We start from the raw sequence: 13478 nt of genomic DNA on the forward strand, positions 1-13478 counted from the left end.
TGGAAGTCCCAGCATCAACTCCGTCTAAGAGAGAAACAATTATTATTTTTATTTTTCTTATTGGCCTTTAATTAGCTACTATTTTTGACCTCTTACTGTTTCTTAAGAGTATTATTTATAAATAAAATATTTCTTATTTCTTAAAAAACATTTTATTCCACAAAACAAATAAAATAAAGTTCTTATTAAAACCACAACACTCTCTATTTTAGTGTATAAACCTAAAACCCAACTTTATTTTTAGTTTTCAGTTTCATTGTGATGGGGTGATGGGCGTGGCCGCAGTCATTGCCGCCTTCCGATGAGCTTTGATTTGAATTCTTTTCCTTTTTCTGTCGCAGACAAATTTCCACTTCATTGTGACTGTTCCCCACCCTCTAAACAACAAAAAAAAAAAAAAATAAAGGAAAAGAATATATAATAAAAGGGTTATTCTTCTTGGATTGTGGCGTTGTTGTCATGTGTATGTTGCAAGTTTATGTTGCCACAATCGAGAGTGGGTGTGTGCGTGAGTGGGTGTGCTTGCCACATGATGACACTTAGGATCGGCAACGACCGAAAGTTATGCGAATTTTTTCGCCAGTTTTATTTGTCTGATTTTTACGTCGTAAACTTGCCAACTTCTCACTATTCCGCCAGAGGACGAAGCCAAAAACACTTCAAAAGTAACAAAATGTTGGTCAAGAAACAGTTAGTGGTCAAAAAAAAGTTGTTAATTAAAGACAAACAATGAAAAAATGTTAGGAAGTGGTTGTAGTTTAAACGGAATTGAACCTGGAACTCCCAGGTTGTGGTCTCACATTCTAATATGTAAGCTATTGAATGAGGCTCGGCGCCGAAAAATATTTATATATTTAACTTTTTTAGAGGCTTATTTAATTAAGTTAAATATGTTTAAAAAAATCTACATTCTTTTCTTTACAAGTCATTACTATAAATGTGGTGAATTTGAAGAGGTAAGCTCTTTAAATTCCATGTTTCTGGCTCTATAGTTTAAATAAACAACTACTTGTGGCTTTCTTTGCACCTTTCAACACTTTTCCATTAGCCAACACTGTTTAGAGTAAAAATTTGTATCAAATTCATACAGATTTTGATGCCTTAAGCTGTTCTTGTTATTTTTTGTGGTTTTCTAATAAATAATAGTCTGCTATAATGAATTCAATTCCAAGATCAAGCCCAATAAGTTACATTATGACAAAGCCTGCTCCTGAAACATGTCAACACTTTCCGTTAACCAACACTGAAAATATGTATTGGCAACTCTTTGATTCTTATCGATAACAACTTGAGATCTGTATAATCGAACATAGTAGGCCCATTTTAGAGGCCTAAGTTGGCATTGTGGAACTCTGAAATTGCCGCCGGGCGGCAGCCGAGTGGGTAAGTGTGACACACTCGGTTCTGGGGGCAAATGGGGGTTAGCCGCCCGGTCCGGGTTCGAATCCCGGTAGTAAGTAGCTTGGCACACAAACAGACTTTAAATTGTAAATAGTAGAATAACGCTCTAACATAAACAGACACACACACGCGCTTAACATTAGTTAACATTAAGTACTTTGCCTCCTTATACGACATATATCTGCATTCATAGATCCCCCTGGTCTATGTCCTGTGCAGGATCTATGGTATAAGATGGCAGTGCGGACACTACACGGCAAAAACAACAACGGACACGCTTTAAGAACAATTACAACACACTATAAGGCAACAACTTTGGAGAGGTATGGACGACTTTAGATAGAAGAAGACCCTACTACCCTACTACTACTACAGACCGAAAAAGACCCATGGACTACAAGCAAAGCAGAACGAAGAAAAGGACTAACCAACAAGAAGATGTAGAATTAAGCATAAAGTGGTAACCTAGCTTATAAGGACACGCCAGCTACAGAGTTTCCCACAATACTACTACTCCCCCAAAAAATACATTGGAGAGTCAATCACAGTCGATGCAGCGGAAGGAAACAGAAGAGTCTCTCGACGAACTCACACAATAGGAGGCCAACAGCAAATCCGAACTTGAACCGAATCAAAACCAAGAAAATTCAAAACAAAATATAAAAATCAAAATAATAAAAATAAATATTTAACACGCAACCAAGATCTCATGACCCCCAAAGAGTAAGACCCCAAAAATAAGATCCCCAACGATTTATCCGAAAATGTAATTCCCGATGAAAAATAATGTAAATAAAACATGTAACACCCGACACACACACACACTTAGGATTAAGAATAAAGTGTCAACTTAGCATGTAAGTTAAAAATAAAATTTTTGCATTTTTTTTGCAGGATTTTTGTTTGTTTTTTTTTTTCAATCTAAAGTAACACTAATATCCCCTAAAGTATGCAGTATTTTTGCTACTCTACTTAAGATATTCTTAAAACTATTATTAACTTATTATAACTATAACATGAAATAAATTTAAATATAATTTTCGTTGCATTATATTTTAAGTCACTAACTTAATAACTTTTTGGCATTTAAAATACATACTTTCCATAAAAAAGTGTGCCATTTGGTATAAATATTATCATTTAGGTCATAAATATATTTTATTTATAAAAAAATATTAATAATTTCCACCTCATATAGCAAAATTTTCCATTTCAACCCATAGAAATAGAATAGCCAACTAATATTTAACAAACGGGCAATAGAAAATCGGAAAAATGATGGGAAATTCAATTAATGAAAGGAAAGGAGAAATGCGTTGAAATGAATCGACGTGGAAATGGGGAAATGTGGCAGGAATGGGAAGTGATGGCGTTAAAGCGGCAAATAAGGGCTGTGGGTGGACAGAAAAGGGGGCGTGCCTGTAGCTCTGGACTCGGGGAACTGGGAACTCGGAAAGCACATAAACAGAGGCGCATAAGCGGCCATATAATCACTTCAATCACGTTTGCATAATTGTTCAATTATGAAGCAATTACCGCAAGCGCTGCTTCACGTCTCAGTCTCGTCTCTTTCTGTCTCTTTCAGTGGGCCATCGCCCCCTCTCTCTCTCTCTCTCTCTTACAGCCAATTGTCCATCTCGGTTGGACCTCGCGGGCATTTGGCCACTTTTTTGGGCATTTTCGGTCGAGAGGCGACCGCGAGTGTTATCAGTAATATGCCAAAAACCGAAAAACCCAGGGACATAACCGGTACGAGGGGCACCAAAAATCATCAGCCACCACTACCAACCACCACGGACGATATCCCGATGCCCGATGTCCTTTGCCGCAAGGACCTCTTGCACACTCCACACTGTAACCTGCAGGACACCACCAAACCAAATCGAATCTTTTACCAAATAGTGTTGCCAAAAAAAAAGGAAAACAAAATATAAAGTTAAGAGATTGTTTTTATTTTAAAATTTAGATATATTATATTAAAAAAATAAATAATATACAAAATAAATTATAAACTAATAAATAAATATATATTTGAATAATAAACAATTTAGATTCAGTTAGATGAGAAATAGAAACCTTAACCTCAAGGCAATTATATTAATATTAAAGTATAAAGTTTATTATTGCAAGTATTTTATTATTAGTATTTTTTAATATTTAATAAATCCGGAGAAACATGCTATAATATACATATATTCATTTAATCATTTATAATAACTCTTAAAAATTCTAAATAAATTAATAAACAATTTTTATTTGCAAAATATGTAAGTAAGCTCTTGACAAGTCCTTATAATTTGACCATAAAACCTCCGTTTGAGTATCTCTGTCCAGCTGGTATTGGTGTGTCTCATATTAATTAAGCGTTTGATTACCAAACCAAAAACACACACACACACACCCTCATACACACACCCCCTCACAGAAACGCACTCGTTCCGGGGCGGTTGGCGGTCTCTGGGATGGATTCTCATTTCTCGGATTCGGTTCGATTTCCAATTTTTCTGTGCTTTTTGGGGATTTTTTGGGGGTTTCCTCTTGTAAAGTAGCTGCGGAAAGTAGCGATGGGAATGGGGATTGTGGGCAGGATGTGGGCGGGGCGGCGGGCAAATCAGAATCAAAGTTGGCATAATTGCATGCAATTTTTATCGCCGCGAGGACAGATGCCCCGCCAAATGAAGCTCAATAATGATGATGATGATGATGGTGATCCTGTAGGTAAGAGGATAAGGATTATGGTTTCAGGATATTGGATAACTGGTCAATAGCCGCACACTTAACTGGTTTGCCAATTGGCACAGCAGCACTCTATTAAACACCATCAAATTTCCATGGAAAAAGGGAAGGAATGTTTTTGGGGAATATTTGCTTTTCAATTGCTTGCTTTTAAATAAGTTTTGGTTTCATTTTGTTAGAAATTAGTTATTAGTTACTAGTTATTTGCTTTTGGTTACTAGGTACTAGTTAAGAACTGATTACTAGTTACTAGTAACTAGTTACTATTTGTTAGTTCTTCTTCTACTTAATAGTAAATAGTTACTGGCTATTTTGTACTATTTATTAGCCATTTTTTCTTTGTTACTAGTGACTACGTAGTAAGTCCTACTTAATATTCCATAAATTCTGGTTAATAGTTATTACTTTTCACTAAATACGGGGTATTTAGCAGTAATAACTATTGAATAGTCAATGTATACTAGTTACTCGTTTCAAGTTATTACTAGTTATTACTTACTAGTTACTAGCAACTAGTTGCTACAAAGACACAAGATACTACTTACTAGTTACAAGCTATTAGATACTAGCTACTAGTTACTGCTACTTGATATTAGCTTTTAGTATATAAGTTATGAGCTATCAGATAATAGTTACTAGATACTAGATACTCGGTACTCGCTACTAGCTACTAATTAGGAGCTTCTGGATACTAGTTACTAGACACTCGCTACTATTTCCCACCTATTAGTTACTAGTTACTTTATAAAAAGATGATAATTATTATGAATAGACTTGTAACTAGAAAATAAACTAAACTATAATTAATTTCAAAAAACCATTAAGACGAATAGTAAGTCCTATTTCTAATACCCAAAATTAAAACATAGAAGTAGGAGTAATAGTTAGCCTAATTTAGATGAAAGTAGCTAATCGAAAGAGATTCAATGAATGAATAAATGAAAAGGCGACCCCGAAAATTGATCATCCGCCATGTGGTGGCTTCATTAGAATCGTAGATGGGAGGTCAGGGGAAGGCCAGTTATCAAAATTAGGCACTGGCATAAATTAATTGAAAGCCCGAAAGCCACTGACTGAGTGACCAACTGACTGACTGACTAACTGACTGAGTGATGGCCTGACGAACTGGCCAGATCTGCTAAATGAGTGCTCACCATCAATTAACGTTGACAAATGGAAAAATGGACATTGGACGATGGGAATGGGAATGGGAATGGTAACGGTATCCGTATCATATGAGGTGGTGAGGGTCCTGGTGGAGAATATTTTTGGGAGAAGGCGAGAATTCGATGACAACGGGCAGCTAATTGGCGCCCAAACTGAGGCTCAAACAAAAGCCAAAGAAATGACAATAAAATTGGGCGATTAGGATGGCGACACAAACGCACACACACACACCTAAACACTGACACCGCTACGATGTGGACATTCACACACACACTCAGACACACACACAGAAAACACACAGGATACGATATCCTAACGAGGCTAAAAGCGGCATTAAGTATCAATCATACAAGCCAAGCCAGCCATGTTGGCAAATAAAGGAACACACGGTAGAGGGCTACTTAGAGTTAGATGACAATAATTACATACCCTGTAGTCCTTCTAATCCTTAGAGATTATTTTTTTATTATTAAAAATAAAAGAGAAAAGATTAAACATTAAAATGAGGAACTAGAAAGTCTAGAAGTCCAAGGACACCTTGGGTATTCCATTATTCGTTCCCCTTTCTAGTTCCGGTTTTTTTTTTTTTTTTTGGTTTGAAGAGGGGCCCGAAAACAGGACACGTGTGTGAGTGTGAGGGTGTAGTAGTGAGTGTGGGGGGTGTATCCCCATTTTTTTTTTTTTTCGGTCGGTCGGTCGGTTGGTCGGTCGGTCGGTGGTGTGCGTGTGTGTGCGATTATCGGTCGCCCGTTGCTTGTTACACGTCTAATCTGTTAAATCCTGTTTACCAAGATTACAAATCAATTGTGGCCAGGAAATAAAAACACATGTGCTTCCCACTAACCCACCCCCGACCACGCCCACATCTACACCCACCGCCCCCTGCTTTCACTTTCTTATTTTTTTTCGCATGTTTGTGCTTTTTTTTTTTTTTTTTGTTCTTCTGGTTAGTCTTTAAAAAAAGGGCAAGATGATATTTTTATCGCTCTTTCTGGATTAGGGTGAGGGAGGCTTATTTTAATAAATAGGGTTGTGTTTTGGGAAAATTAACATATTGGAGGAAAAAAAGGTAGTCCTGGTTGGTATTTTGATTCATTTTTGATTCATGCTATTAAAAAATTTAAGTTTTAAAGTGTTATCTTGGAATCAGGGGAGGTCTGAAGAGGGTTTTAGGGAGGAGACTTATAGACTTGTGGCACTTATAGTACTTACCATAGACTTTTCTTAAAGAGAACTTGTCTTTAAGCTCTTTGTTAAAAATATTTAATTTTATATAGTTATAGTTTTCATTGTTTTTTTAGGATTTATCTAATAAAATAGTTTTTTTTAGGAAATATATTATAATATAATACTAAATTAATTGGGAATTTAATATCGGGAATAAAAATTAAAAGGTTAGTTAGCTTATAAGTTCTTGAAGTTTAAATCTTACCTTTGGGGTATTATCTTTTGGGAATCAACTATAAAATTTTAGTTCCAGGGACTCTATTTAAAAGAAACTTAAACATAAAGTCTCTTAACCGATCTAACTTTTAATATAAATTAAGGCATAGTCCTTTTAAAGTCATACATTTTTACCATAAAAAGCTAAAAATTCTAAATAGACCTTTTTAGAACTTATTTGTTTTCTATTTTTGATTTAGACTTTCTAGTCTAGACTCTAGAGAAGGCTTTTCTTAAATCTTAATCATTGTACTGCTAACTTAGCTCTTGGAAAAGCAATGAAATCCAAAGAATTAAGACTACTAATCAAAAAGTATTTAAAATATTTGGAATAGATATCCATATTGTACACCCCATGACCCTATCCAGTACGCACTTTTTTCTTATATCTTTGCATTAGGGGGGGGCCAAAATAAATAAAGTAGAAAAAGTAAGGGGTACTGACACACATACATACAATTGGCACTGCCAGTGGTGACTATAATTGATGTTATCAAAATATTGTTTGTGGCGTAATTTATCAATAAACACCAATCGAGTGGAAATAATTTGATTATGCTTGATTTGCTTTTGAGGCATATTTGTGGTGTGTAAACAGTGCCAACCCCCCCCGCCCTAGTCCACCTCTATTGTACATATATACCTTTTATATAATAAAAGATAAAAAAAAAGAGATATAGAAGGGGGAAAATAAATGGGAAAATTGTCTTTCATTGACTTAATGCGCATAATTTATGCGACTTTAAAGCTTTAACCATTAATTAGCTGTTAATCAACACTGGCCCCGCGACACAGTGCCGCATAAAAGTTAACCAACTTGATATTTAATTGTCAATTTGTATGCTCCAATGGTTTTCCGAACCATGAGATTTGGCCATGTAAAGTGTTAATAACGGGATTAAATGCCCACACATGGCCCATAGACATATATCTACATATTGTATATATATATATAGATATATATATATATAAGCGATAGCTACATGTGTTTAATTGCTAATCCTGCAAAATTAATGAGCGGCCGCCGAAAAGCCTCAAAGTATACTATACATTTGCGATTTAATCTAATTTGAAAAGGTCTCTGGCATTTAAGTGGATTTCAATTAAAACAATTGCTAATCGGTAGTGTTCTTGAGTTAAACGGCCTTTGATGTTAAAACAAATAATTATGATTTAATTGAAATATGTTTTAAGTTAATAAAAGTCACATAACAATGCCTCAAAGGTTAAGAGCTTCAAAGGATGGTTTTTAATTAAAAAGCAATTAATAAGGAATATGTTTAAGGAGCTTCAAGAAATTAAAAGTCAAAGGAATAATTTAATATTAATTGAGAATATTTATTTGAGGCTAAAAAAAGGTCTTAAAGCCTCAAAGTATACTTCAAATTTGTACTTTAATAGTATTTTAATAAAATTTAGAAGATATTTTTTTTTATGCTATGTATATGATTATATCCAGACTCTACTTCTCTTTACTAGTTACTAGTTACTAACTTAGCTACTCTAACTAATATAGAACTTATATATAACTTATTAAAGCAATTTTTTTTTCAGTGCCTTCTAGTGGGAAATTAAAAGTCATGTCCATTTCTGAGTAGCTCTTACTCCAGGTTTATTTCCAGTCAAAATTCGTATGTTTATGTCCTTTACAACGTGGCGTATTCTTAATTTTCAGACCCTGTTATATGTATATTTTTTTTTTTGGTTATTTTTTACGACTTTTTCACAGATTTGTGTTGGTTTTTTTCCACTTTTTTTTTGTGTAGTTTGTGGCGTCTAACCCTTGTCTGCGATAGAGACAGTCACACTGGCGAGTAAAAAGAGATAGGTAATAGTACCCAGAAAGAGAGATAGAGAGATGACAGAGGGGAGGGACACACGTGACTAACGCTTTATTACCATTTTTCTTCATTAATTTAATTTTTTCGTCTGCAGTAAACTGCTTTCGTATGCAATTTTATTGTACTTTTGTACTCGTGCCTGTTATGCCGCGCACAGTTTTCCTTTCTGTATTTTTTTCCACCGCCTTTCCCTTCTCCATCTCATCTTTGCACCATCCTGCTCCTTGCTCCTGTTAATCCTGGCAAACAAAAAAAAAAAAAAAAAACAAAACGAAAAACAAGCCAAGTTCTCTGGTCCTGCTGTTGTTTTTATTTTTTATCGCCGCGCAAAAATACAAGTTTGAATGCCTCGGCAATTGTTTTTGTTTTGTTTTTTTTATTATTATTGTGTGTGTAAGAGTGTGTGTGAGAGAGTGTGTGTAAGAGTATGTCTGTGTGTGTTACTCTATAAACCAGGATAATCTGCCGGAATTCAAGGATATATAAACATATATTCAAAAAATATCTGATAATTTGAAGATAAGCTGTAACTCAAAGGGGGTTTTCATTGAAAAGGATTAATTATTAAAAGTTAAAGTTTAGTATTTAAAAACATAAAAATATAAATAAAAAATATTGAGCTTAAAAACTCGAAATGTTAAAAAATATTTTCAAAATTTAAAGTTGAAAAGTGAAGCATATCCTTTCTGCAGATTACCTTCAGAATTCCAACAAAAGGCCTAAAAAAATGTGATGATTGTTTATTAAATTATTTAAAAATTAAGAAAAAGAAATTAAGCATCTCTAATAATAAATTTTTATTAAATAAGACTACCAAATGAAAAAAAAAAAACAAATAAATAAACAGACAAGCTCCAAAGAGTGTATGGTAATATGTAATGTTAGCTCCTTGTTTTTTCTTGTTGTCTGTATGGCCACCCCCCCTTATTTTGCATCCAGACCCCCCCACCCAGGACCTGTCCCCCCCTGGGCTAGGGCTTTGTAAGGCTTTTGTTTCGTATCGTTTTGCTTTTGACTTTGTACGGACTTTTCACCGAAAAAGAGAGTTTTCCTTTGGCAGAGTTTTTTTTTGGTTTTCTATGCTGGGGAAATTGTTTGCATTATTTATGGTATATTTTCGAAGATTTATAATGTCTGTCTCTGTTACACACTATCTGTTGTCTCGCTCTCTCTCACACTCCTCTAGGCTTTGTGTTCAGGACCTTAATCATATATTAATGAGCATTGTTCTGAAGGACCCTATTACATATTCGATCAAATCATTTTCTAGAGTTTCTCTCTCTATTTTGATTTCTACCATTTTCTTTTCTTGACTTGCCTTTTATTTTTATTTTTATTTTTTTTTGAAATTTTTTTATTTGCCTTAGTACCGCTCTTTTGATGAAAAGTTTTGTTGTTTGGGCCAAGTGTTTGGCTATTTCCAGCCACTCCTCCTCTCTGGCCCCCACCAGCCTCCTGCCTCCTGCCTTCTGTTCTCTTTGAAAACTTCCCACTTTTCACATTTTACGAGCAATTAAGCGAAAGATGGCAAAAGTACTTACTTGGCCAACAGAAACTAAAAAAAAAAAAAAAAAATAAAGAACAACAACATTGGAAAATAGAAAATAAAATTAAAAAATATATAGTGCTTGTGTGGTCTTACACTGAGAGTTATTAATGGGAAAGTGGGTCAAGGGGAGTTTTAAGTTCAAATTATGGTTCTCTCTTGTTTGAATAGGTTTTTAATTAAAAAATTGAATTAATTTTAAGCTAAAAACAATACTTTTCTAATAAAAAATTTAAAAAAAAATTGATTGATTGGTTTTTAGTTACACAGTTTTGAAAAGTTACACCCTTTTTTTGTCTCGATGATTTATATTTGGCTTTCGATAAGTTTATTTATCGATATATTAGAGATCTTAACTTAACTTCTTCACATATTATGATTACATTTAATATATTTAAGCCTTGAAAGCTCTAATATGTTAAGAAATCTTAAAAAAACACATTTTAAAGTCAAAGTTTCGGATTTTTAACCGAAAATGATTAAAAAACTTAAGCTCTCCTAGTTTAAGAACCTTTTTAATTTTATTAATTATATTATTTTGTGTATTTTTTTTTGTCCTGTACTAAATTAATGTTGAAAAGTAGCCTAGAATCCCTGCCCATCCCCGCCTTACCACCTTGCCACCTTGCCACCTTTCTTTTGTACTTTTCCCTCTCTTTCACACAATCATAAATATTTTAATAAGCTCAAAGCATATGTGTGTGTGTAAGTGTGTGTGTGTAAGTGTGTGTGTGTAAGTGTGTGTGTGTAAGAGTGTGTGTGAGTGAGTGTACGTCACTGGAAGAGGCATCAAAGTTTTAACCACATAGCAGCAACTATTTTCACTCTCCAGCCCTCGTGCCACATGCCACTTGCAACTGCCCGCCCAGCACCCACCAAACCACCACCCCACCCATCCAGCACCCCCATCATCCGGGCAGTCGCCCCTCCGCCCTCCGCCCTTCCCCTCCGCCACCCCACCCTCCTGTAGAATGCAAAAAGTTAATTAATAAAACATCAAAAAGTTCTACGTTTTTGTGTTACAATAAACTTTATATAAACTCCATGCATTTTACGCTCTTAAGCGGACCGTCCAACAAAAACAACAAATAATCAAAAAACACACACAAAAAAAAAAAATGAAAAATTACAAAAAAAAAATGTGGAAAGCTGCAGTTGCAAGACGTAGACGTCGAAGTCGACTGAGGCAGCGCTGTTGGTGTTGACTTTGCTTTTGGAGTTGACTTTGACGTTGCCCGAAAATTGTCTAAAATTTATACACTTCAAAAAAATATTGAATTTTCAATTTTCAACAAAATTACAAGGATGAAAAAATTTTAAATTAATTTTTTGGCAGTTTTAGGGCGGGTTTTTGAACCAGATTTGGAGTTATTTTTATGGAGATTTCATAAAAATTATGTTCTAAGTGTAGTTTCTTAATTAAAAACTAATTTTACAACTTATAATACGTTTTTTTATTTACAGAATAAAGTTCAAAAAGATGACCAAAGTCTCAAAAAAAAACTCTCAAAAATTAAGTGAATTAAATAGTATATTTTATATATTGTTTTCAGTGTAAAAAATGTGTATAGTTTCTGAAATATTTTAACTCCTGAAACTCCATCAAAGTTCTGTTTCAAATGATTATTATTTTTATTATTTTTTTTGTGAAGTCTAGTACGACTGTCAGTAGATTTCTCTCAGTGTATTAAAAACACCGGAAAACAAACAGAAACAACAAAAATTGAAATAGTTTAGTTGGAAAATTCAGCAACAGGAGTGATAGAATGAATGTTTTCCGCTGGAAAATGGCTTCGCTGAAAAATTTTCGATTTCTGTTCTGTCGGCCAAGTTTCTGTTTTAAATGAAAGTTAATTTCTGAATGTTTTTTGTTCTATTTCATTTTTTTACCCTAATTAAACTGAATTCAAGTGAAATTAAATAATGAGGCTGTATGTATGTGAAAAAATAACCACTTACCTGAAAATAGTTTTAACATTTCCATTTAACTAATAATGGAAAAAGTCATGGGGATTTTAAATTGAGGACTTGGAGTTATTTCTGAGGTTATGTGGATTTTTCTCCAAAAGTAATGTAAAATGTATCATGTCCTTTGGAAAAAGTCATAAAACATTCGAAAATGAAATTTAACACTCGTTGGAAATAATTTTTCACGTACTAGCCATAAATTTGTAGCAAACATAACGAGTCTAGAAAATATATAACACACTTACATATGTATATACTTTCTTGAGATATGTTTTTGGATTTAGAGTTACGAGGGACTATTTTTTTGGGAGGTTATTTTGTGATTCTTTTTTTTTTTTTTTTTCCCCTCAACGAAGTGACATCGAAACTTTTAGACAAAAAAATAAAGTTTGTGCAACGTTTCCCAAGCTTGCAACGGCATCTGCTTTGCCCCACATAGACACATCGATTCCAATTGAAGCATCCTGGCCGTCCTGGCCATCCTGGCCATCCTCTGGCTGTGGCAGCTTTAATTGGAGTCCGACTGGCCATTTAATTGGACTGTGATTTGTGTTGCACACTGCCACCGTATCAATAACACACTCTGCCACATGCTTAAAAGAGAAAATAAATTAGTAAATACCAGTGGGAGATATAGCTATACCCAGATACTATGCATCTTTCTTGGGGCAACACTTTTGGTTTCCGAACTGGCGATCTTTCAGCTTCAGAACTTGGAGGATAATACTTCTAACTTTTTTACACTTTTTCTTGAAAGAAGACTTTACAAAAGACCTTAGCTTCTCACTTTGACAGATAAGTCAGTGAAGACTCAACGACAAACACTTTATCGTTCAATCGCACTATCGGTTCTGGGGCAGAGCTTTTCTAATCGATGGTGTTTTGAAAGAAACTACCATCTCTGATTCACACCCATTATTTCCTATATAAAGGGAGCCCCATCAGACCCCAGATTCAGTTGCCGCCAGGCAGCCAAACAATATTCTTCTTTAACTTATATTTTATTTAAATTTTATTACATTTTTATTTAACTTTAAACGAATTGGCCTCTTTTTGGTGATTCAGTTGAGCTCTGGTCCTTAAAGGGTTCTACTTTCCTCATTTTATTTGTTCTTGATATTGAAAATAATTTATTTTGGCCCAACTGGCCTTAGATATCATGTTCTTCTTTATCAGAGTCTGGCATTCCTGGATCCTTTTTCGCAGTCCCTGTTTTTTTTTATTTCCATTATTTAAGAAAAGATGAGAGACCTGAGGTTCTAATTTTAATTTTAATTTTAAATACAGCCTGGTGCCTCCGAGAGAAGGAAATTCATTTTTTTTAACACGAGCATGGGCCTCTCACTCCTTTGCATCGTACTCATCGCCTGGTTCCT

General features: G+C 34.4%; 1 long non-coding RNA gene across 1 annotated transcript; it reads right to left on the minus strand.

The window, feature by feature from the left end:
* Nucleotides 1-12648: 12648 nt before the first annotated feature.
* Nucleotides 12649-12889, minus strand: LOC123257577. Its single transcript, XR_006507709.1, has 2 exons — nt 12754-12889; nt 12649-12695 (listed from the first exon to the last, which is right to left on the minus strand). It is a non-coding gene; the product is annotated as an uncharacterized LOC123257577 (long non-coding RNA).
* Nucleotides 12890-13478: the final 589 nt, after the last annotated feature.

Source organism: Drosophila ananassae, chromosome XR, assembly GCF_017639315.1.
Source record: "Drosophila ananassae strain 14024-0371.13 chromosome XR, ASM1763931v2, whole genome shotgun sequence".
Classification (NCBI taxonomy): Eukaryota; Metazoa; Arthropoda; class Insecta; order Diptera; family Drosophilidae; genus Drosophila; species Drosophila ananassae.